The sequence below is a fragment of the Urocitellus parryii genome, chromosome 12 (genome assembly GCF_045843805.1).
Source record: "Urocitellus parryii isolate mUroPar1 chromosome 12, mUroPar1.hap1, whole genome shotgun sequence".
NCBI lineage: Eukaryota > Metazoa > Chordata > Mammalia > Rodentia > Sciuridae > Urocitellus > Urocitellus parryii.
Window position 1 is genome coordinate 104280686 of NC_135542.1, and position 25983 is coordinate 104306668.

Below are 25983 nucleotides of genomic sequence, written 5' to 3' on the forward strand. Positions count from 1 at the left end.
AAGCCATGTCCCCAGCAACTTTGTCATGGAATCAATATCTTAGCTTCTGGTTCTTGGTACTTCCTGGTGGTAAACATTGTTAGTCTTTGTCTTTGGTGTCATACTTATTGGCATATTCCTGTGCTGTGGTATTTATTGCTGCATCAATATGGTTCCAATATTAATGAATTCTTGTTTCTCTTATAGACCGCCCATCGCCCAAATGGCCCTCCAGCCTATTACTTCTCAATCGGACTTCTATCATGGACCACTCGATAGACCCGATTTTTAAAAGGGGACTCCAAACTGCTTGCCCCAACATCGCCCCTTTTGTCAGCCAGAAGAAGCCAGAATGGTCTTCGCCCCCATTCCTTACAGCAGTAAGGAGCTCCCCAAATTAGAGGGGGGAATGAAGCCAGATTTAAAGTTAGGTAGTCAGTGTAGTTAGGTAAATCGGGTCTAATATTGAGTGATTAGTCATTCCCATGCTGGGAATGACTCAGGGAAAACAGGACAACTCATGGAATGTTAATAAAGTTCCAAAAAGGCCCTAGGCCAAAGTCCACCTGGAAGAAATGTTAATGAACATCCCCCAACAGATTTGAAGACAGCCCATCCCAAAGAAATGTTAATGAAGCCCAGGATACAGACCCCAACAGATTTGGAGATAGCTCATCCCAAAGAAATGTTAATGAACAGCAAACTTGACTTGGAAATGACCAGATTACTCCTTTGTCCCAAACCCTTCCCACCTACATTCCATCACCAAACCTATCAAAGGGGAGACAACTGCACTTCCACGGATTCCACCTCTTGGGTCCCCTTCTTCCTCCGGGAGAAGTCTTTTCTTCTGTCCTTTAATAAATTTCTAATCTCTACTCTGACCTTGCCTCTGTGTGCTTCTTTGGTGTTATTCTTCAACATCGGGGAGCAAGAACTCGTCACCGGTCAACAGCGGTAACATATTGGAGGTCCCATACCGAGATTTTCTACACCGAGGTAAGCGCCTCTCTACACACCCCATGTCTATTTGAGGTGCATCTTTCTCTCTTTCTTTCTGGAGCGTAAGGTGGGCACCCGTCGGCTACTTAAACGCAACTAGTGCAGCCGCCACTCTACAAGACTCGGGTGAGAGGTTTCTCGGCCTAGGCAGCTCTCAATCACCTGTTCGGTACAGAGCAGGCATGTTGGGTTCTGCCAAAGCCGTTTCCAACTTTTCAGTCCGGGCCTGGAGAGCAATTGGCGTGAGTACACAGTGTCCGGAATCCCGATCTGCCTCGGATGCGTGGAGGTGGAGGAAAGAGTTTGGAACAACTGAGGAATTCCGGTCTGGGCTACTCTCAGACGAATTCTTAAGGTTCCTTTCTCTTGAGCCCCCTTCCGACAGCCCCCAGGGGTATCTAGGGTGATCGGTAGATGAACGGCATTGAGGGAAAGCCCCAATCACATTTGCCTCCTTATGGGCCATGCAACACTCCCAACCCCGCATCCAATCCCTCCTGGATGCTCCCCTTCCTTCATGGGTCAGAAATGTTAGCAATTCAGGTTGTAAGGCTGAGAGAAAGGCATAGGATAATTAGTAAGATCTGCCCAGGTTCCCTAAGGTGCATAGGTAACTTTCACTAGTCTGTTTTACCGCCCAATGTTTAAAATGAGCTGTGTTCCTTAAGCTGCTAAGAGAAGCATTTTTTAGAAAGTAGACTTAGCCATGGTATCTGCCATAAAACCTAATTACCCAACTGGAGCACAGGCAGTTCCCAGAAATCATCCTGAGTGGGACCCAAATGATGAGCAAGACGCTTGGAAAATTAGATATTTTCAGGTATTGATCCTTGAAGCCCTTAGGAGAATCAAACAAAGGCCCATTAACTATTCTAATATTTCAGAAATTATTCAGGGCCCCCAGGAAAGCCCTGCTCTTTTCATGGAGAAACTCAGAGAGGCAATGAGAAAACACACCACCGTGGATCCTGAATCCACAGAGGGCCAACTACTTTTAAAGGACAAATTTATCACTCAGTCAGCCCCAGACATCCGGAGGAAGTTACAAAAATTGGCATATGGCCCTGATCAATCTTTAGATAACATCCTCCGAATTTTCTATAATAGAGATATAGAGGAAAAAAAGGAGAAAGAGCTTAGAGACAGAAAGAAAACTGAAACGCTGGTATTTGCTCACAGAGGAGTAAGCTCCCAGGGTGCAGGAGGACAAAATGCTCCTCAATCCACAAGAGGGACTTGTTTCCAATGTGGAGAGGAAGGACATTTCAAACGGGATTGCCCAAAGGCCAAGCGTCCGCCTCCGAGGCCCTGCCCTAAATATCAAGGCAATCACTGGAAGAATGACTGTCCCCAGGGACATAAGTCCTTGAAGTCAGATCCCTCTACACATTCCTGACGGGGCCCAGGCTCAACCTTGGCTCCCGTGACTCCTATCACCGCATGTGAGCCCCGGGTACTCTTCTCCATAGGGAGCCAAAAGGTCAACTTCCTTTTAGATACTGGCGCCAGTTATTCTGTGCTCACCTCTTATCCTGGACCTCTTTCCTCTAATACTTTAACCGTACAAGGGGTGTCTGGACGGCCTTTTACCAGAAGGCTTACTCCCCCACTGAGTTGTGAGTGGGACGGGGTGATGTTTTCTCATGCATTTCTGATAGTCCTAGAATGTCCTAGCCCCTTATTGGGAAGAGACATACTTTCAAAACTTCAAACTTCAGTTACAATGAATTTAAAACCAAGAGGACCATTATGTCTGCCTTTATTAGAATGTGATATAAACCCTAAAGTGTGGGCTACTGAAGACAAAATTGGACGGGCAAAAAGTGCAGTTCCTATCAAAATAGTTTTAAAGGACCCTTCTGTCTTTCCACATCAGAGACAATATCCCTTACGCCCAGAGGCAAAAAAGGGTTTATTGAAGATCATTCAGAACCTCAAAAGACAGAAACTTTTAGTGCCCTGCAATAGCCCATCACCAAAAAGTGATACTTAGCTATGATATCTTGGACTCACTGAGGAAAAAGAATCAGAAAATTTGGGCTGATCAAAGTACATACACCCTTCCCCCTTCAAGACCTAAGGCAGATAAAAATTGACTCTACTGGAAGGTTAAGAGATATGCAGATTGCCTAGGATTGGATCTATCCAAAGGAGCTAATCTTGCAAGTGAAAGGGAAACTGAGGAATTCCCAGCAGCTGCCAGAGCCTTTTTCACTTTGGGGAAATTTCCTCATTCTTTCTCTACACTGTAAGGATTACTCCACCCAAATGCAGTAAAGTCAGTCACACTGAGACCCTTGATTTTACACTTATAGTTGCCCCTATGTGAGAACATCTGGTCCACTCATGGGAAATCTAAGGTGCCACTGATAGGAGTCATAATTAAATGGAAGTTCAAAACCTAGAGAGGTATTTTCTTATCTGGTCTATTTTAAAGGTTATTATAGATTGTTTCTTGGGGATAATCTAGGCTAAATGTGTGTCTAAATGATATTTCATCTGGTATCTAAATGAGTTTAAAGCATTGCATAATCTTACAGTTAAAAGTTAGGGTTAGGTAAGTGTTTAGTTTGTGACGTCAGATAATTCATGCCAGAGAACTTAAATACTTAGGATGGAAAATTAAAAGAACTCTACTTCCAAGTTAGCAAGTAACTCCCAATCATTCAGTTTTATTTTTTTATCAATTTTAAAACTGGGTAGCCTAAGGAGATTTCACTAGGTATACAGTACATTGATTTGGACAAGGATAGTAAATCTGTTTCTCTCAGGGTGTAAGATTTAAAAAAGTGTTGAATTAAAACATTGGTCTGGCTTATTGAAATGACATTAATTAGCAACAGTCTTGGGAATTTTCAAAGCTTAATATTAGATATACATGGTAGTGTGTGGATTTTTTTCCAGGCGATTTAAGGTAACTTAATACTACTTTAGGAACTTCAGAAAGAAAGTAGCTTAATGATCCTGAAGGAGCTTCTTCTGATGGTGGCCCGTACGGGGAGCCCCGGGACACTCGGGGGTAAGTGAAGAAAAAAAAAAGCTGCCCGTCCATAGATAGGACGGGAGCAATCCGCTCGTCCCTAGGCAGATAGGGGGAGAAAGGAAAGAGAGAGGAAAAATGGCCATTTTGAGAAAATGGAAAAGATTGATACAGTATGTTTGTGTCTTGTTTTGTCTCAGTGTACTGTATGGTCTTTGCAATGAAAATATGGAAGGGGTGAGAAGTAAATTGATAAGGGAAAGAGGCACCCCAGTGGAACCAAGAATAGTTAGGGCATGTGTTGATAAAAGCCCAGGAACTCTAGTCAGAAAGAAAAAGAAAAAGAAAGTTCAGAAAAAAAAGGATTATCAGAAAAAAAGTTGCAGCAAAAGGCTATTACTAAATGCTTTTCGTTACCGGAGGGTGCGTGAATCTGTGCAGCAGCTGCCACGTGCGGGAGCGGGTCATGGTGCAGCAAGTACTTTGCAAGCAGCGGCGGCAGCCGGCTCTTCCACTGCCGGGAGCCCAAATCTAGACCTGACCTGGAGGCACAGTCTCCCAGGCTCTTGCTCCCTGTGTCCAGTAGCAGTTTGAGTCCAGGACACTCCCCAGGGCCATCCGGGGATGCCTGGGACACTACAGCCCGCAGAAGACTCGATGTTTGGTCATTTTCAATGCCAATGACTAAGCTACAATGGTTCTCCCACACCAGGAAGCTAATGAGTAATGAGCACTATTAAGGCTTATTTCAAATGTAAAAAACCTTGAGATAATGTACTAAATTGTTCAAAAAGTTGTTTTCTTAGTGGAATGCTACAGGATTTTCTTTAGCCAGCGTTGCAGAGTTCCTGCCTTTGTCCCAGTGCCAGTGAAAATGAACGTGGAAGAATTTCCAGAGTTGCTGAAAACCGGAGGAGATTTCGGCTGAGAACCGGACAAGACTTCAGATCAAGCTAGCTGCCTGCAGAACTTACCTGGACTGTGATTTAAGCTAGCTGCCTGCAGAACTTACCTGGACTGTGATTTACCTGGACTGTGAGTTATTCTATTGAGATACTGCATTACCTGGACTGAGACAACAAACTGTAATGTACAACAAATTGTAACTCGGTATCTTTGCTAACGGTGTCATTGCTGGTATAATTTTTCCAAGGGCTTCTTGCATGGAGCCATAAGTTGGCTTGGTATTGTTACATTTTGTATCCTCACTTTCTGTTTGTAGCAGGTTATTTATGGTGTTTCTGTAAAAACCACTATGGTCTTTATTTAAATTAAACAAAAGGGGGAATTGTTAAGGTCTGTAAATAAGTCAAAAATAACACCTGGTATTTTGCCAGGGAAATGTTAGAGTTCGTAAACAAGTCTGGATGGTGCCTGGCAAAATGTCAGAGGGAGTGGTTTGAGAAGTAACAAAAGCGAGCCATTAAGTGTGGAGATTCCTTATTGGTTGATTGATGTATCTAGTTTATGCTAATTAAGATAAGCTGTGCAAAATGTATAAATAGCTCTGTTGCCCTACAATAAATGGCTCCTATTCCTGCTGTATCAAGGTACACGAGTTATTCGTCACCACCCGGCTATTTTGCTGCAGCCGGACTGCGGCAGGTATAAACCTAGGCTTAATCATAACCCTAACCCTAACTAAGCTGTAACTCTAATACTAACACTTGCCCTAGCCCTAAACCTAGCCAAAACCACATCCTTTATCCTAAATGTAACCCCAACTCTAACCCTAACCCTTTTTGTCTCAATTGCCCTATCCTAAGCCCTAGCTTTAACACTAAATCGAAACCTAACTTTAAATCTAACCCTAACTTGATACCTAAGCCTAAAACTAGCCCTAAACCTGATGCTAATTCTAAAACTAGTTCTGACTCTAGCCCGAACACTAACCCTATCTGTAATTTAGCCTTATCCCTAACCCTAGCCTTAAGAATAACTCTAACTCTCACATTGGCACTATCACTTCTTCTAATCCTATCCCTACCCATAAACCTAACCCTATCTAAAATCCTAGTCCTAACCCTTGCCCTATCCTCAGCCCTAGAACTAACCTTAGATAAAAACCTAAATCTAACTTTAACCCTAAACTGAAGCCTAAGCCTAAATCTAAGAGTAGCCCTAACCCTAACACTAATCCTAAAATTTCACTAAAACTAACCTAGCCCTAAAACCAAACGAAGTCAAAGCTCTAACCCTAAATCTTAACCTAAACCAAGCCCAAACCCTAAACCTAACCCTAATCCCAGCACTAATTTGAGATTTAAGCCTAACCCTAAAACTAACCCTGACCCTTACTCTGACCATTACACTAACCTGAGGTCTAAACATCATCCCAACCCTAAACTTAAACCTTACAGTAAACCTAGCCCTGAAACACTAAAATTAGCAGTAATCATAACACTAGCACTTACATTAGCCATAACCCTAACCCTAACACTAACTTAACACAAAACCTAGACCTAATCATAACCATAACCCTAGCCCTAAACTGATTTCTACTCTATCCATTACCATAACCATAACCCTAATCCTAATGCTAATTTGAGCTCCAACTTTAAACCTTAACCTATCCCAAACCCTAGACCAGAACTTGACCCTAATAATACCCCTAGCTCTATACCTGTTGCTAACCCTAAACCTAACCCTTACACTAGATTTACCCATAACCCTAATCCTAAACTATCTTTAACCATAATTTTTTACCTGAAAATAGTCCTAGCACTAATCCTCCACCTAACCCTAAAAATAAAAAACCCTAGCCCTTATCCTAGCCCTAAACCTAGCCTTAATAATAACTCAAATCCTAACAACAGCCCTAACCCTAATTATAACCATCATCCTACATCTAAACCTAGCTATAAAGCCATCCCTTACCCCAAAATTTGTCCTAACTCTAAACCTAAACTCTAAACTCTAATTCTAACCCCTAATCCTAACCCTAACTCTCAACCTAACCCTAACCTTAACCCTAGTCTTAAACTAAACACTAAACCTTGCCCTAATCCTAGCTCTAATTTAGCCCTAACTCTAAACCTAACCCTAACCCTAGCCCTAAGAGTAATTCTCACCCTAGCCCTATACCTAGTTCTAACTCTATACCTTACCATAACCCTAAACCTAGCCACAACCCTTGCCCTATCCTTAGTTCTAGCCTTAACCCTAGATCTAACCTTAATTCTAAATTTAACCCTAACACTAAGCCTAAGCCTACAACTACCACTAGTCCTAATTCTAACCCTAGGACTAAAAAAAAAAAAACTGAGCCTAAGCCCTAACCATAAACCTTAAATAAACCAAAACCTAACAATAAAACTAGATCAAACTGTAGTCCTTGTTCAGGTCCTAACCCTAACTTTAAAACCAACCTTGACCCTGATTCATATCTAAACACTCACCCTAGCTCTAAACACCACCCTCACCTTAAACTTAACCCTAACAGTAACCCTAGCCCTAATTTGAGTCCTAACTATAACCCTAAAACTAAGCCTTACCCTGATTCTAATCCTAACACGAACCCTAGCTATAAATATCACCCTAACCTTAAACCTAACCCCAACACTAAACCTAACCCATTCCCTAGCACTAAAACTAGCCCTAATAATAACCCTCGATCTTACATTATCCATTGCTCTTACCCTAGCCCTAAACCTAAAACAAGACCTAGGCCTAATCTGAGCCCCAAACCTAGATATAACCCTAACTCTAACCATAACCATAGCCCTTACCTTAGCTTTAAACCAATTCCTTTTCCAAAGCAAAACCCTAAACGTAAGGGTAACCCTAGACCTATCACTAATCTTTAGGTTAACCATAACACTAACCCTAGTAATAGCCCTTACCCTTGCCCTCATTCTAGATCTAACCCTATCCAAACCATAACAGTAACCCTGACCCTCTTACTGACCTACCACTAATCCTAGGTCTAATCCTAACCCTTACCCTAACCCTAAACATACTGTGATCCTAACCCTAGACCTAATCCTCTCAACCTAGTCCTAATCATAACTCAGAACCTAACCTTTACACTAAACATAACCTTAACCAAAACCTAGTTCTAACTCTCACCTTAAGCCTAAATTAATACCTAATCCTAACCATAACCCTTGCCCTAAACTTAAGTCTAATTGTATCATTACGCCAAATATAAACCTTACCCTAAAGCTATCCCTAGGCCTAACCCTAAACATATCACTATCCCCAAACTTATCAATTACCCTAAACCTACCCTGAACCCTATACCTAATCCAATCATTATCCTAACCCTAACCCTAATGCTAATTTGAGTCCTAAACATAAACTCAATCCTGACCCAAACCGTAACAGTGACACTGACCCTAATAATTCCCCTAGCTCTAAACCTCACTGTTATCCTATACCTAACCCTTACACTAGACCTAGCCATAAAACTAACTCTAAAATTATCCCTAAGCATAACTCTAGACCTGATGTTAGCCTTAGCCATGATACTAGCCCTAACTCTAACACAAACCCTAGCCCTTATCCTACCCTAAACATAGCCTTAATTTTAACCCCAATCATAACCCTAGGCCTAACTCTAAGACTAACCCTAGCCCTAATCTTAGACCTAATTTAGCCCTATTCCTAACCTTAACCCTAACCCTAGCTCAAAGACTAACTCTAACTCTCACCTTAGTCCAAAACATAGTTCTAACCCTATATGTTACTGGAACCCTAATCCTAGCCCAAACAACAGGTCTAGAACTAGCCCTATTCATAGACCTAGCAACAATCCTAGATCTAACACTAACTCTAAATCTAACCCTAACTTTTAGCCTAAACCTAAAACTAACCCTAGCCCTATCCCTAAGGATAATCCTAAAACTAGCACTAACCTTAGCCCTAAAACAAAACCAAGCCATAGACCTAACCCTTACCTTTAATATAAACTAAGCCCTAACCCCACACTTAGCCATAACTCTATCCCTAATTTGAGTTTTAAGCCAAACCCTAAAACTAACCCTTACCTTGACTCTGACCTTAACACTAACCTGAGGTTTAAACATCACCCTAACCCTATACCTAAACCTAACAATAGACCTAGCCCTAACCCTAACCCTAAAATTAACCCTAATTGCAACCCTGGTACTTTCATTAGTAATTACCCTAAACCTAGCCTTAACTTAAATCAAAACCTGACCTTATTCCAAGCACTATTCCTAGATTTACCCCTAACCACAACCCTATCACTAATCATAACTATAATGCTAGCCGTAATCCTAGATTTAACCCTAACTCTAACCCTAAGCCTAACCCTATTAATAATCGTAACAATAACCCTAGCCGTACACCTATCTCTTACACTATCCATTACCCTAACCATAACCCTAACCCTAATGCTAAACCTGGGCCTAAACCTAAGTGTATCCCTAATCCTAATCCTATCCATTACCCTAAACCTAACCTGAAATATAAACCTAACACTATCTTTAAGCTAATCCTAACTCTAATGCTAATTTGAGCCCTAACATTAAACTTTAACCTATCCAAAACACTAATCACGACCCTTACCCTAATAGTACCCTTAGTTCTAAACCTGACCCTAATCCTAAACCTAACCCTTACACAAGACATAGCCATAAACCTAAACCTAAAACTATTTAACCGTAACACTAGACCTGAAATTCACCATAGTTGTAATTATACTAGTGCTAATCCTAGTCTTTATTTAATCCTATCCTAACCTTAAACCTAGCCATAAGACTAACTTATTTAATCCTATCCTAACCTTAAACCTAGCCATAAGACTAACTCTAACTCTGGCCCTGGCCCTAGCCCTAGTTTGATATTTAGCATTAATCCGAATGCTAGATTTAAGCCTAAGTCTAAATCTAAACCTAACTCTAAATTTAACTGTAAAAAGAAACCTAAACAAAACCCTAACACTACCCATAACCATAACGCTAATCCTAAAACGTGCCCTATCCCTAGCCCTAGCCATAAACCAAAACCAAGCCATAGCCCTAATCCTAACCCTTAACCAAAATCAAACCCTAACCTACAAATAAACCTAAAACTAACTCTAAATTTAACCCTGACCCTGACACTGACCCTAACACTAATCCTAGCTCTAAACAACATCCTAACCTAAAATTAACCCTAACACTATATCTAGCCTTAACCTAACCCTAAATCTAGCCTTAATCATAACCCTAGTTCATACATTAGTCATTGTTCTAACCGTAGCCCTAACCCTAACACAAATTCTACCCCTAATCCAAGCCCTAACCCTAGCTTTAACCCTAATACTAGGCCTAACCCTAACTCTAACACTAGCCATAACACTAACTCTAACTCTATTGCTTACACTAAGCCAAACCCTATACCGAATGCTAACACTAGACCTAATCCTAATCCTTATCCTAATTTAAACTCTAACCATAATATTAGTCTTAACCTAGCCCTGATATTACCTCTAAACCTAACCCTGACACTCATCTGACCCTAACAGTAACCCTAGGTCTAAACCTGAATCTAACCCTAAACCAAACCCTAACACAAGCCCTTCTGGTAACCCTACGCCTATAGCTAAGCCTAACACAGACCTAGACCCAAAGCTAATCCTAAATATAACTATAACTCTAGCCCTAGACTTAAACAAAAACCTAACACTAGGCCTAACAATAACCCTTAACCTAAATTGAACACTTACCCTACCCCTAGACCTAAACCTAGTCCTAATTCTGGATCTAAACCTAAACCTAAACCTATCCCCAAAACTGACCCTGATTCCAACACTGAACCTAGCTTTAAACCTGACACTAACCCAAAACCTAGACCTAACACTGGGCCTAACCCTAACCCTAATCCTAAAACTAGCCCTAAATGTAATCCTAGCTCTTACATTACCCATAGTCCTAACCCTAGTCCTAAACCTAACACAAAACCTAGGCGTAATCCTAGGCCTAAACTTAGCTCTAAGCATATTCCTCAGCCTAACAGTAACCCTAAACCTAACCATAACCTAAGCCTTGCCTTAGACCTAACCCTAGCTCAAAGCCTAACCTTTACACTAAACATAACCCAAGCTGTATCCTAAACCCTAACTCTAAACCCAGCCCTAATCCTAAAGTTAAACCTAGCCTGAACTTTAGCTCTAAACATAACCATTACCCTAACACTACCCCTAACCCTAATTAAAACCCTATCCCTAACACTAAACCTAACTCTAACCATAAATGTAAACCTAGACCTAAACCTAAACCTAACCCTTGCCCTAGCCCTAACTCTAGCTCAAACACTAACCCTTACAATAACCTAACCATAATCCTATCCCTAAACCTAACACTTACCCTAAACCTAAAACTTACTCCAAATCACACCCTAGCCCTATTCCTAAACCTAACCCTAATCCTAGACTTAACCCATACCATAACCTAGCCCTAATCCTAGCTCTAAACCTATCCATTACACTAAACATAACCCAAACCCTAATGGTAACCCTAACCCGATTGCTAAACCTAACTCATCCATTACCCTAAACCTTAACTGAAACCTAAACTTAACCCTATCCATTTCCCTAATCCTAAACCTAACCTTAATGCTAATTTGAGACTTATCCCTAAACCTTTAGCTAAACCAAATGCTAACCGTGATCCTGACCTTGACCCTAATAATAACCCTAGCTCTAAAGCTGACCTTTAACGTAAACCTAACTCTTACACTAGACCTAGCCATAACCTACCATAAAACTAATTTTAACGTTAACCCTAGACCTAATATTAGCCCTAGACCTGCTCCTATCCATAACACTAACCAAAACCCTAGCCCTAAACCTAGCCTTAATCCTAAACTGAAACATAACCCTAAGGCTAAGCCTAATTCTAAACCTCACCCTATACATAAAGCTAGCTATAACCCCACCCATTCCCCTAAAATTAACTTTAACACAAATGCTAACCATAACTCTAGCCCAACCCCTTAGTCTAACCCTAACACTAACTCTAGCCTTAATGCTAGCCATAATGTAGCCCTAACACTAACACTAACCCTATTTCTAATCCTATGCCCTAATTTAGCTCTAACCCTAACCCTAACTCTAGCCCTAATTCTAGCCCCAATTTAGCCCTAACCCTAGCCTTAACCCTAGTTCTAATCCTATCCCTAATTTAGCCCTAACTCTAACTCTAATCTTAAAATAACTACTATGACTAACTCTAATTCTCGCCTTAGCCATATCCCTAGTTCTAAACATATTCGTTACCATAAACCTAACACTCACTCTAACCCTATCCTTGGCTCTAGCCCTAGCCTAGATCTAAAACTAACAAAAAATCTAAACCCAACTCTAAGCCTAAACCTCAACCTAACACTAGTTCTAACCATGTTGCTAATCTATAATCTAGCTGTAACCATAGCCCTAGCCCTAAAACAAAACAACCTATATCCCTAACCCTTAACCAAAACCAAACCCTAACCGTACAACTACTACTAACTTTAGTCCTATTTCCAGTTCTAACCCTAATCCTAAAACTAACCCTTCATCTGACACTAAACCTAACAATAACCCTTGCTTTAAACATCACCCTAACCCTAAACCTAACCATAACACTAGAACTAGCACTAACCCTAATCATAAAACTAGCACTAATTGCAACACTAGTTCATACATTACCATAGCCCAAATCATAGCCTTAACCAAACCTAAAACCAAGCCCTATCTGAGCCTTAACCCTAGCTTTAAATCGAAACCTAAACCTAACCCTAACCCAGAACACAGCCCTAAACTTTACCCTAACTCTAGCCAAAATTCTATCCATAACCCTAGTTCTTTAACTAGCTCTAAACCTATCCATTAACCTAACCATAACCATAACTCTAATGGTAACCCTAGGCCTAACCCTAAACTTATCCCTAACCCTAACCTATTTTATTAACCTAAACCTAACCTGAACCTTACACCTAACCCTATCATTACCCTAACTCTAACCCTAATGCTAATTCAAGCTGTAATTCTAAACCTTAACCCAAACCAAACCCTAACTCTGCCACTTCCCATGATAATATACCTAGCTCTAACCCTGACTCTACCCCTAAACCTAACCCTTATACTAGACCTAGCCATAAACCTAACCCTAAAACTATCCAAAGCCATAATCCTAGAACTGATATTTCCCCTAGCCATAATTCTAGCCCTAAACTTAACACAAAACAAACCTATAACCATAATCCTAACCCTATCCCTAATTCTATCAAAAAACCTAGACCTAAATTTAGCCCTAACCCTATCAATTACCCTAAACATAAACTTAATAATAATGCTAACCCTAGGCCTAAATCTAACCCTATTCCTAACCGCAACCCTATCCATTATGCTAAATCTAACATGAATCTTAAACCAAACTCTATCATTACCCTTAGACAAACCCTAATGCTAATTCGAGCCCTAACCCTAAACCCTAACCTAAACAAAACCCTAAACCTGACCATGACCATAATAATACCCCTAGCTCTAAATTTGACCCCAACCTGGAACCTAACACATATACTAAACATAGCCATAAACCTAACCTTAAACTATCTCTAACCATAACCCTAGACCTGACATTTGCCCTAACACTAATCCTAGCCCTAACCCTAACACAAACCCTAGCCCTCATCCTAACCCTATACCTAGCCTTAATCATAACTCTAATGAACCCCTAGCAATAACCCTAATTCTAACTTACACTCTAGCCCTAGCCCTATTCCTAGATCTAACCCCATTGTTTACACAAAACCAAACCTTAGGCCTAAAACTAACCCTAGGCCTAAATATAACCATAAACCTAGCCTTATTCCCATCCCTAATTAAGCCCTATACCTTACCGAACACTAAACTTAGCCATAAGACTAACTCTCACTCTCACACTAGCTCTATTCAGTGTTCTAAACCTATCCCTTATCATAACCCTAATCCTAGCCATAAACCAAGACCTAACAGTAGCCCTATACTTAGCCCTAGACCTAACCCTAGATTTAATCCTAAATCAATATCTAACTTTAACCCTAAGCCTAAACCTAAACCTAACACTAGCCCTAAACCCAATGCTAAGCCCAAAACTAGCCCTAACCATAGCCCTAGTGCAAAACCAAAAACAAGCCATAGACCTAACTTTAAAACTTAAACTAAACCAAAATATACAATTACTCCTAGCCCTATCCCTATCCCTAATTCGAGTCCAAACCCTAACCATAAAACTACTCTGACTTTGAATTTGACCCTAACACTAACCCTAGCTCTAAACGTTATACCTAACTCTACCACTAGACCTAGTCCTAACCCTAAACCTATAAAGAGCCCAAATCTTAACCCTAGTCCATACATTCACCATAACTCTAAAACTAGCCCTAACTCTAAACAAAACCCAGCCTTAATGCAAGACCTAACCCTAGCTTTATCCCTAAACCTAAACTTAACACTAGCCCTAACCCTAACCCTAAACATAGCCCTAATCCTAGCTTTAATCCTATCTCATACCCTAAGCTAACCCTAACAGTCATGCTAACCCTAGGCCTAAACCTTATCCTTTGCCTAAACCATTCATTGGCCTTAACTATAAACCTAGCCCTAACTCTAACCAAAACCTAGCCTTAATGTAAGAACTAACCCTAGGTTTAACCCTAAACTTAAACCTAACACTAGCCCTAACCCTAACCCTAAATATATCCCTAACCCTAGCTCTAAACCTATCCCTTTCCCTAAGCTAACTCTAACTCTAATGCTAACTCTAGGCCTAACTCTAATCCTTAGCCTAACCCAAACACTCACCCTATTACTAGTCCTAACCCTAGCCCTCATTCTAGCTCTAACCATAACCCAAAAGCTAAACCTAACCCTGACACTTATTCTGACCTTATAGGTAGCAGTATGTCTAAACCTGACCCTAACCATAAATCAAACCCTAACACCAGCACTAGAAATAAACCTATTCCTAAACCTAACTCTAACACTAGCCCTAGACCTAAACCTAATCCTAAATCTAACCATATCTCTAGCCCTAGACCTAAACAAAAACCTAGCCCTAGCCCTAATGATAAACCGTAACCTAACACAAACACTAACTCTACTCCAACACCTAACTCTAGTGATAAATCTGGGTTTAAACCTAACCCTAACTATAACCCAAACACTGACCCTGACCCTAACACTAACCCTAACTCTAAAAATTATGCTAACAGTAACCCTAACACTTTATCTAGCTGTAACACTTACCCAAAAAGTAGCCCGAATCATAACCCTGGTTTATACATTAGTTGTAGGCCTAACACTAGCCCCAACCTAACCCAAAACCTGGCCATAAGCTGAAAACTAACCCTAGTTTTAACCATAACCCTAAAACTAGGCTTAATCCACACCTTAATCCTAGATCTAACCCTAGCCTTTACCCTATCCATTACCTTAAGTTAAAACCTAAACCTAATGCTAACCCTAGTCCTAACACTAATCTAGAGCTTAAACCACAACCTAACCCTATTAGTAGTCCTAACCCTAACATTCATTCTAGCTCTAAACCTAACTCAAACCCAAACCCTAACCCTGACACTTATTCTGACCCTAACACTAAATGCAGGTATAAACCTGACCCTAATTCGAAACCAAACCCTAAAATTAGCCCTACCAGTAATCATATACTTAAACCTAAACCTAATACTAGCCCCAGACTTAAACCTAATCCTAAATATAGCCATATCTCTAGCCCTAGACATGAACAGCAACCAAGCCCTAGTCCTAACAATAAAACTTAACCTAACCCAAACACTAACCCTACCCCTAGAACTAACCCTAGTCCTAATTCTGGCACTAAACCCAACACTAACTCTAACTTGAACACTGGTCCTGACCCTGATAATCCTAGCTCCAAAGCTCAACATAAACCAAAACCTACTCCTGACACTGGACCTAGCCATAACCCTAAACCTAAAACTAGCCCTAATCATAACCCATAACCATTACCCATGGCCTTAACCCTAGGCCTAAACTAAGACAAAACCTAGCCCTAATTTTAGGCCTCAACATAGCCCTAAGTGTAACCCTAAATCTAACCATAGCCCTAACCCTAACTCTAAGCCTCGCTTTAGACCTAACCCTAGCTCAAAGCCTAACCTTTATCCTTAACATAACCCTAGCCGTGTCCCAAACTCTAACCTAACACTAGCCCTAATCCTAACATTAACCATAGCCCTAACCATAGTTCTAATTATATCAACTACCATAACCCTAACCCTAATCCTAAGGATAACCCTAGCCCTAACCCTAGCTCTAATTCTATCCATTTCCCTAACCATAATCCTAACCCTAATGCTAACCCCAGGCTTAACCCTAACCCTATTGCAATCCCTAAACCTATCCATTGCCCTAAAACTAACCTGAACCCTAATCCTAAGCCTATTCATTACGCTAACCCTAACTCTAACACTAATGCTAATTCGAGCCCTAAACGTAAACCGTAAACCTTAACCTAAACAAAACCTTAAGCCAAACACTGACCCTAATAATACACATAGCTGTAAACTTGACCCTTACCCTAAATCTAACCCTTACATTAGACCTAACCATAAACATAACCCAAAACCTATCTCTAACTGTAATCCTAGACCTGACATTAGTCCTAGCCCTAATCCTAGCCTTAACCCTAACATGAACACTAGCTCTCATCCTAGCTTAAAACCTAGCCTTAATCATAAACTTAACCCTAATTCTAACCCTTTCCCTAGCCCTAAACCTAGTTATAATCCCATTGCTTACGCTAAACCTAAACCAAACCTAACTCTAACACTAAACCTAGCCTTAATATTAACCCTAGGACTAACCCTAACACTAACCCCAGCCCTAATCCTAAACTTAAACCTATTCCTAGCTATAAGACTAACTATAACTCTCACCCTAGCCCTAGCCCTAATTATAACCCTATAACTTACCATAAACTTATTCCTAGCCATAGCCTAGAATAACTCTAGCCCTAATATTACATGTTTCCCTCATCCTAGATCTAAACCTAACTCTAAATCTAATCCTAATTCTAAATCTAAACCTAACCCTAACACTAGCCCTAACCCTAATGCTAATCCTAAAACTATCCCTAAATATAGACTTAGCCCTAAAATGAAACTGAGCCATAACACTAACCCTAAACTTTTACCTTAACCAAAACCTAACCTTATATCTAGCCCTAAGCCTAGCCCTAATTTGAGTCATAATCTTAACCCTAAATATACCTAACCCAAGAGTTAATAACAAGAATAAATAAATGGGACTTACTTAAACTAAAAAGTTTTTTCTCAGCAAGAGAAACAATAAGAGAGGTATATAGAGAGCCTACACCCTGGGAACAAATTTTTACCCCTCACACTTCAGATAGAGCCCTAATATCCAGAATATACAAAGAACTCAAAAAATTAAACAATAAGATAACAAATAACCCAATCAACAAATGAGACAAGGACCTGAACAGACACTTCACAGAGGAGGACATACAATCAATCAACAAGTACATGAAAAAATGCTCACCATCTCTAGAAGTCAGAGAAATGCAAATCAAAACCACCCTAAGATACCATCTCACTTCAGTAAGATTGCAGCCATTATGAAGTCAAACAACAATAAGTGTTGGCGAGGATGTGGGGAAAAGGGTACACTTGTACACTGCTGGTGGGACTGCAAATTGGTAAGGCCAATTTGGAAAGCAGTATGGAGATTCCTGGGAAAGCTGGGAATGGATCCACCATTTGTCCCAGCTATTGCCTCCTCAGACTATTCCCTGAGGATCTTAAAAGAGCATACTATAGGGATATTGCCACATCAATGATCATAGCGGGACTATGATCAATAGCTAGACTGTGCAACCAACACAATAGCTAGAGTGTGCAACCAACCTAGATGCCCTTCAATAGATGAATGGATAAAAAAAAATGTGGCATCTATACATAATGGAGTACTATGCAGCAATAAAAATGACAAAATTGTAGAATTTGCAGGGAAATGGATGGCATTAGAGCAGATTATGCTAAGCGAAGCTAGCCAATCCTTAAAAAACAAATGCCAAATGTCTTCGTTGATATAAAGAGAGCAACTAAGAACAGAACAGGGAGGAAGAGCATGAGGAAAAGATTAACGTTAAACAAAGATGAGTGGGGGGAGGGAAAGGGAGAGAGAAGGGAAAGAATACAAAAATAGTAGGATGCCCTCAATGTTACACAAAATTACATAGAAGAGGATGTGAGGGGAAAGGGGGAGGGAAACAAGGGAGAGAATTGAACAACAGCAGATGAGGTAGAGAGGGATGATGGGAGGGGAGGGGAAAGCGGATTGTAGGGGCTAGGAAAGGTAGCAAAATACAACAGTCAATAATATGCCATTATATAAAAATGTGAGTGTGTAACTGATGTGATTCTGCAATTTTTATTTGGGGTAAAAATGGGAGTTCATAACCTAATTGAGTCAAATGTATGAAAGATGATATATCATGAGCTTTGTAATGTTTTGAACAACCAATAAAAAAATATAAAAAAAATCTTCCCCCAAACCTATCTCTGACATTAACACTAACCCTACCTCTAAACATCACCCTAAACCTAAACCTTAACCTAACACTAGACCTGGTCCTAACCCTAATTCTAAAACTAGTTCTAATCATAACCCTAGATCATACATTAACCATAACCTTAAACCTAATGCTAATCAAACCTAGCCCAATTCTGATACCTAACCCAAGCATTCACCATAACCCTAACGCTAACACTAGCCCTAACCCTAACCTGAAACCTAGCTCTATCCCTAGCTCTAACCTTATATTTTACCCTAGCCAAACCTCAACCCTAATGCTAACCCTAGTGCTAAAACTCATCCTTAGTGTAACTCAAAACCTAACCGTATTACTAGTTCTAACCTTAGCCCTCATTCTTGTTATAACCATAACCCAAATTCTAACCTTAACCCTGACACTTATTCTGACTCTGAACCTAAAACAAACCCTAACAATAGCCCTGCCCATAACCCTATATCTAAACCTCACCCTAACACTAGCCCTAGAGTAAACCAATCCTAAATCTAGCAATATATTTAACCAAGACCTAAACAAAATCTAGCCCTAGCTCTAATGATAACCCTTAGCCTAAGTCAAACACTAACCTTACCTCTAGACCAAACCAATCCTAATTCTGGCTCTAGCCGTAACCTAACTCTAATCCAAACACAGACCCTGACACAAACACTAACCCTAGCTATAAAACTGACCCTAACCAAAACCGAAACCTAACACTAAACCTAGCCATAACCGTAAGCATAACCCTTACATTACCATAGCACTAAAATTAGCTCTAAAATCAACACAAAACCTAGTCCTAATCCTAGGCATAAATCTAGCCCAAATCATAACCCTAACCCTAACCTAACCTTATCCCTTACACTAAGCCTAATAACACTCACACTAACCCTAACCCTAACCCTAACCCTTGCCTTAGACCTAACCCAAAACCCAACCCTAATTATAACCCTAGCCCTATCCCTAAACCTAATGCTAATCGTAGCCCTAATTATAATGTTAACACTAGCCCTAATTCTGTCTCTAAAATTATTCATTACCCTAAACTGAACCTTAACCCTAATGATAACCTAGCTCTAATCCTAATTGTAAACCTAATCCTAGACCTAACCCTAATTTTAAAACTCATTGTAGCCTTAACCCTAGATAAAACCCTAACCCTTACTCTGATACTAACCCTAGCCCAAACCCTAACACTAAACCTAAACCTAAAACTACCCCTAACCCTTATCTGACATCTAACCCTATAAATTACCCTAACTCAAATGATAATCTTAGCCCTAACCTTAATACTAACCCTAAATCTAAAGCTACCCTACCCCTAAATCAACATCTAACCCTATTCATTAACCTAACTCTAAAGATAACCTTAGCCCTAACCCTAACACTAACCCTAACCTTAACCATAAATCTAACCCTAGACATAATCCTAAACATATCTCTCACCCTAGCTCTAACCCTAGCTCAAAACATAAACTGTACCCTAAACCTAACCCAAAACCTAACCCTAGCCCTAGCCCTAACCCTAACTCTAGCCCTAATCCTATCTAAAACCCTCGCCCTAACCCTAGCTCGAATGCTATTCATAACCCTAACAATATCCTTAACCCAAATGATAACCCTAGGCCTAACCCTAACCCTATCGCTAACCCTAAAACTACCAATTGCTCTAATCTTAACTTGAATCCTAAACCTAAACCTATCCATAAACCAAACCCTATTTCTAACCCTAAAGCTAATTTGAGCTCTAACCCTAATTATTAACTTAACACAAACCCGAAACCTGACCCTTACTCTAAAAATACACCTTACTCTAAACCTAACATTAGACCTAGCCATGAACCTAATCCTATAACTATCCCTAGCTGTAACCCTCAACCTGACATTATCCCTATCCCTAAAATTTGCCCTAACCCTAACTCAAAACCTAGCACTCATCCTAACCCCAAATCTAGCCTTAATTCTAACACAAACCTAAACCTAAACCTAATTCTAATCATTGTCCTAACCCTAAACTTAGTTATAACCACATCCCTTTCCCTAAACCTAACCCTAAACCTAATCTTAAACATAGTCCTAACCCTAGGCCTAAATTTAATACCAATCCTAGACAAATTCCTAGCCCTAATTTAGCTCTAAACTTAACCCTAACCCTAGACCTAAGACTAACTCTAACTATCGCCCTAGCTCTAATCCTAGTTCTCACCCTGTCCCAAACTGTAACCAAAACACTAGACCTAACCTTAGCCCTAACCCTAGCCATAGCCCTAGCCCTAGAATAAACCATAACTCTAAATGTACCACTAAGCCTAAACTCACCCTATCACTAGGAATAACACTAACATTAATAGTAAAACTACCCTTACCTTTAGCCTTAGTCCTAAAACATAACGAGTCATAGCATAAACCTAACCATTAACCTAGACCAAATGCGAACCCTACATCTAGCCCTAAGCCTACCCCTAATTCGAGTCTTATCACGAAACCTAAAACTAACCCTGACACTGACTCTGAACCTAACATTGACCCTAGGTCAAAACATCACCCTGAACTAAAACCTAACCATACAACTAGACTTAGCTCTAACCGTAACCCTAAAATTATCCCTAATCATAACCCCAGTTCTTACATTAGCTGTATCCCTAACACTAGCCTTAATGTAACCTAAAATCCAGCCCTAATGTGAGCCTCAACCCTAGCTTTAATCCTAACTCTAAACCTCAACTAAGTCCTAACGCTTACCCGAAACCTAACCCTAACTTCAATTTTTGCAATTACCCTAAACCTAACACTAAACCTAACCCTAACAAAACCATAACCCTAGGCCTAACCCTAGCTCTAACTCTATCCATTAACATAACCCTAACCCTAATACTGACCCTAATAATAACCCTTGGCCTAACCCTAACACATTCACTAACCCTAACCTATCCATTACCCTAAACATAACGCTAACTCTAACATAACCAAACAGTAAACCTAGATGTAACAATAAACCTAAAACTAGCCCGAATTGTAATCCTAGTTCTTACATTAGCCTTAGCTCTAAAGCAAACACAAAACCTAGCCTAGATCTAATCCAAGTTCTAACCTTAGCTTTAACCCTAACCCCAAACCTAACTCTAGCCCTAACCCTAACCCTAACCCTAACCCTAATCCCAGCACTAACCCTATCAATTACCCTAAGTCAAACTCTAACCCTAAAGAAACCCTAGTCCTAAACCTAATTCTTAGCCTAACCCAAAAACTAACCTTAACACTAGACAAACCCTAAATCTAGCCATAACCATAACTCTAGATCTTACATTACCCATACACCTACAACAAGCCCTAATCCTCACACAAAACCTTGCCCTAATTACAGCCCTAAACCAAATCCTATGCATAACCCTAACCATAACCCCAACCCTCTTTCTAGCCCTAACCCTAGCTCAAACCCTAAACCTTACCCTAAACATGACCCTAGCCAAACCCCTAAACCTCACCCTAACTCTAGCCCTAATACTAACTGTAACCATAGCCCAAACCCTAGATCTAACTCTATACATTACACTAACCATAACACTAAATCCAATGCTAACCCTAGCCCTAAACATAATCCTAACCCTACCCTAGCCTAAACTGTAACACTAACCCTGGCAATAGCCCTGAACCTAGCTCAATCCCTAATCCTTACACTTAACCTAAATCTAACAATAACCAAAGACGTAACCCTAACCCTGACCCCAGCCCTAATCTTAACCTTAACCCTAGTCCTAACCCTAGTTCGAACCGTACCCCATACCCTAACCCTAAACTTAACCCTAATGATAACAATAGACCTAAAACTAAACCTACCCTAACTCTAAACATAAACGTAACCCTAGATCTAACCTAAACCTAAATCTAAGCTATCTCAAACCCTAACCCTAATCCTAAACCTAAACCTAACGCTAAACTAAACCTAACCCTATCTTTAAACAGACATCAAAACCTATTACACTAACCCTAATGATACCCCTACCCCAAACCGTAACACTAACCATGACCATAACCCTAGACCAAACCCTAAATTAAACTTACCCATAGCAAAAATCCAAGCTCAAACCCTAGACAGTAACCTAAACCTAATCCTAAGTGTAACCCTTGCCCTAACCCTGACCCTAACCCTAACTCTAGCCATAATCCTAACTATTATCCTAGCCCTAACCCTAGATGTGACCCTATAAATTTCCCTAACAATAACCATAACCCTAATGCTAACCCTAGGCCTAACCCTAAACCTATCACAAACCCTAACCATATCCATTACCTTAAATTTAAGATGAACGCTAAACCTAACACTATCCATTACCCTAACCTTGATTTTAACCTTAATGCTAATTTGAACCTTAAACTTAAACCTTAACCTAACCCAAACCCGAAGCCTGACCCTGACCCTAATAATACCCCAGCTCTTAATCTGACCCTTTATCTAAACGTAACACTTTAATTTGACTTAGGCATAAACCTAAACCAAAAAATATCACTAATTATAAACCTAGACCTGACATTAGTCCTAACCCTAATTCTTGCCCTAAACCTAAGACAAAACCTAGCCCTAATCCTACCCTTAAATATAGCCTTTATCCTAAACCTAATCATAACGCTAACCCTAACCCTAAAGCTACTCATAAAACTAGCCCTAACCCTAACCATAGTCATAAAACAAAACCGAGCAAAAGGCCTAATATTAACCTTAACTTAAACCAAAATCTACCACTACACCTAGTCTAAACCTTGCCCTAATTAGACTCCTAATTATAACCTTAAAAATAACCCTGAACCTGACTTATATCCTAATGCTCATCCTAGCTCTCAACACCACCCTAAACTTAAACTGAAACCTAAGAGTAAATCTAGTCCTAATTCGAGTCCTAACACTAACCCTAAAACTAACCCTGACCTCACTGATATCCTAACACTAACACTAGCTATAAATATCACCCTAATCATAAACCTTACCCTAACACTTGACCTACCCCTAACCCTAATTGTAACCCTAGTCCTTACAATATCTGTTGCCCTACCCTAGCCTTAAACCTAATACAAAAACTAGCCCTAATCTGAGCCCTAAACCTAGCTCTAATCCTAACCATAAACCTAACACTAGCCCTAACCCTATGCCTTACCCTGAACAAAACCTTAATCCTAATGGTAACCCTGGACCTATCCCTAATCCTTAGGCTAACCAAATTCTAAATCTATTAATAGTCCTAATACTAGATCTCATTCTATCTCTAACGCTATTCCAAACCCTAACCCTAACCCTGACCATTATTCTGACCATAACATAAACTCTAGGTCTAAACCTGACCCTAACCCTAAACCAAACCCTAACACTAGCCCTACTTGTAACCTTATTCCTAAACCTAACCATACCATGAGCTCTAAACCTAAACCTAATTATAAATATAGCCTGAACTCTAGCTCTAGACCTAAACAAAATTCTAGCCCTAGCCCTAAAAAATCTTTTAATTAAGCCAAAACTAACTCTACCCCTAGACCTAAACCTAGTCCTAATTCTGGCTTTACCCTAACTATAAGTCTAACCCAAACACTGACCCTGGATTTAACACTAAACCTACCTCTAAACTTGAAACTAACAAAAACCTAAACCTAATTCTAGACCCAGCCATAACCCTAACCCTAAAACTAGCCCTAATCATAACCCTAGATCTTATATTACCCATAGCCCTAACCTTAGGCTTAAACCTAACTCTAAACATAGAGCTAATTTTACGCCTAAACCTAGCCCTAAGCATAAGTCTAACTCTAACACTACCCCTATACCTAACCCTAGCCATCACCTTTGTCCTAAGATAGCTAAAAGCCTAATCCTTACCCTAAACATAAGACTAGATCTATCCGTAACCCTCACTCTAACTTTAGCCCAAATCCTAAACTTAACCTAGCCCTAAACCTAGCTCTAAACCTACCCATTACCCTAAATCTAAACCTAAACTTACTAATAATCCTAGCCCGAACCCTAATGTTAATCCTAACCCTTACTGGAAAATTAACCATAGACATGACTCCAAAATTAAACTCAGCATAGCCCTAACTCTAGATAAAACCATAAACATAACCATATACCTAAACATCACCATAGCTTGAATCCTAACCCTATCACCAATTCTAACTCTAAACCGAATCTAAACCTAACGTTACCCTATCCGTTACCTTAATCCTAAAACTAATGTTAATGATAACCCTAGCCCTAACACTATCCCTAACCCTAAACCTACCGTAATCCTATCCCTAGACCTAGACCTAAACCTAGCCCTAACCCTAGCTCAAAACTTAACCTTTATGCTAAACATAACCTTAAGCCTAACCCTAACTCTAGTTATAACACTAACTCTAACCCTAACTCGAGGCATATTCCTAACCATAACTGTAGTTCTAACATAAGCTCTAACCCTATCAATTACCCTAACCATAACCCTTACCCTAATGCTAACCCTAGGCCTAACCCTAACCCTATCACTAATGCTAACTATATCAACTGCCATAAACCAAACATGAACCTTGAAACAAACGGTAACTATACCCCTAAACCTAACCCTAATGCTAATTTGAGCCAAAAACCTAAATCCTTACCTTAGCCAAATCCTAATCCTAATAATTCCCTGAACTCTAAACCTGACCATTACCATAAACCTAACCCTTACACAAGATGTAGCCATAAGCCTAAACCTAAAAATATATTTAACCATAACCCTAGACCTGATATTAGCCCTAGCACTAATCCTAGCCCTGAATCTAATACAAACACTAGCCCTCATCCTAGCCCTAAACCTAGCCTTAATTATAACCCTAGCCCCAACCCTAGCCCTAAACCTAATTCTATCTCTCACCATATGTCTAAACCTAGCTACAACACCATTATTTATCCTAAACTTAAAACTAACCCTATCCCTATCACTAGGCTTAAGCTGAACACTAACCCTAGTCCTAATCTTAGCCCTAATTTAACCCTATCCAAAACCCTAACTCTAATTTTAGCCCTGTAACTAACTCTAACTCTCACACTAGCCCTATTTCTAGTTCTAAAACTATCCCTTACCATAACTCTAACCCTGGCCCTAACCCTTGCCCTATGGTTAATCCTAGCTTAATCCTAGATCTAACATAACTATAAATGTAACCCTAACTCTAAGTCTAAGCCTAACACTAACAATAGCCCTAACCCTAATACTAATTGTAAAACTAGCCCTAACTCTAACCTTAGGACTATAACAAAACCGAGAAATAGACCTAACACTAAACCTTAACTTAAACCAAATCCTAAATTACTACAAAAACTAATCCTAGCCCTAATTGAGCACTAACCCTAACCTTAAAACTAACCCTGATCCTGACTCATATCCTAACACTCACCCTAGCTCTGAACATGATGCTAACCTTAAAACGAAACCTAACAGTAAACCTAGCCCTAATCTGAGTCCTAACTAAAAC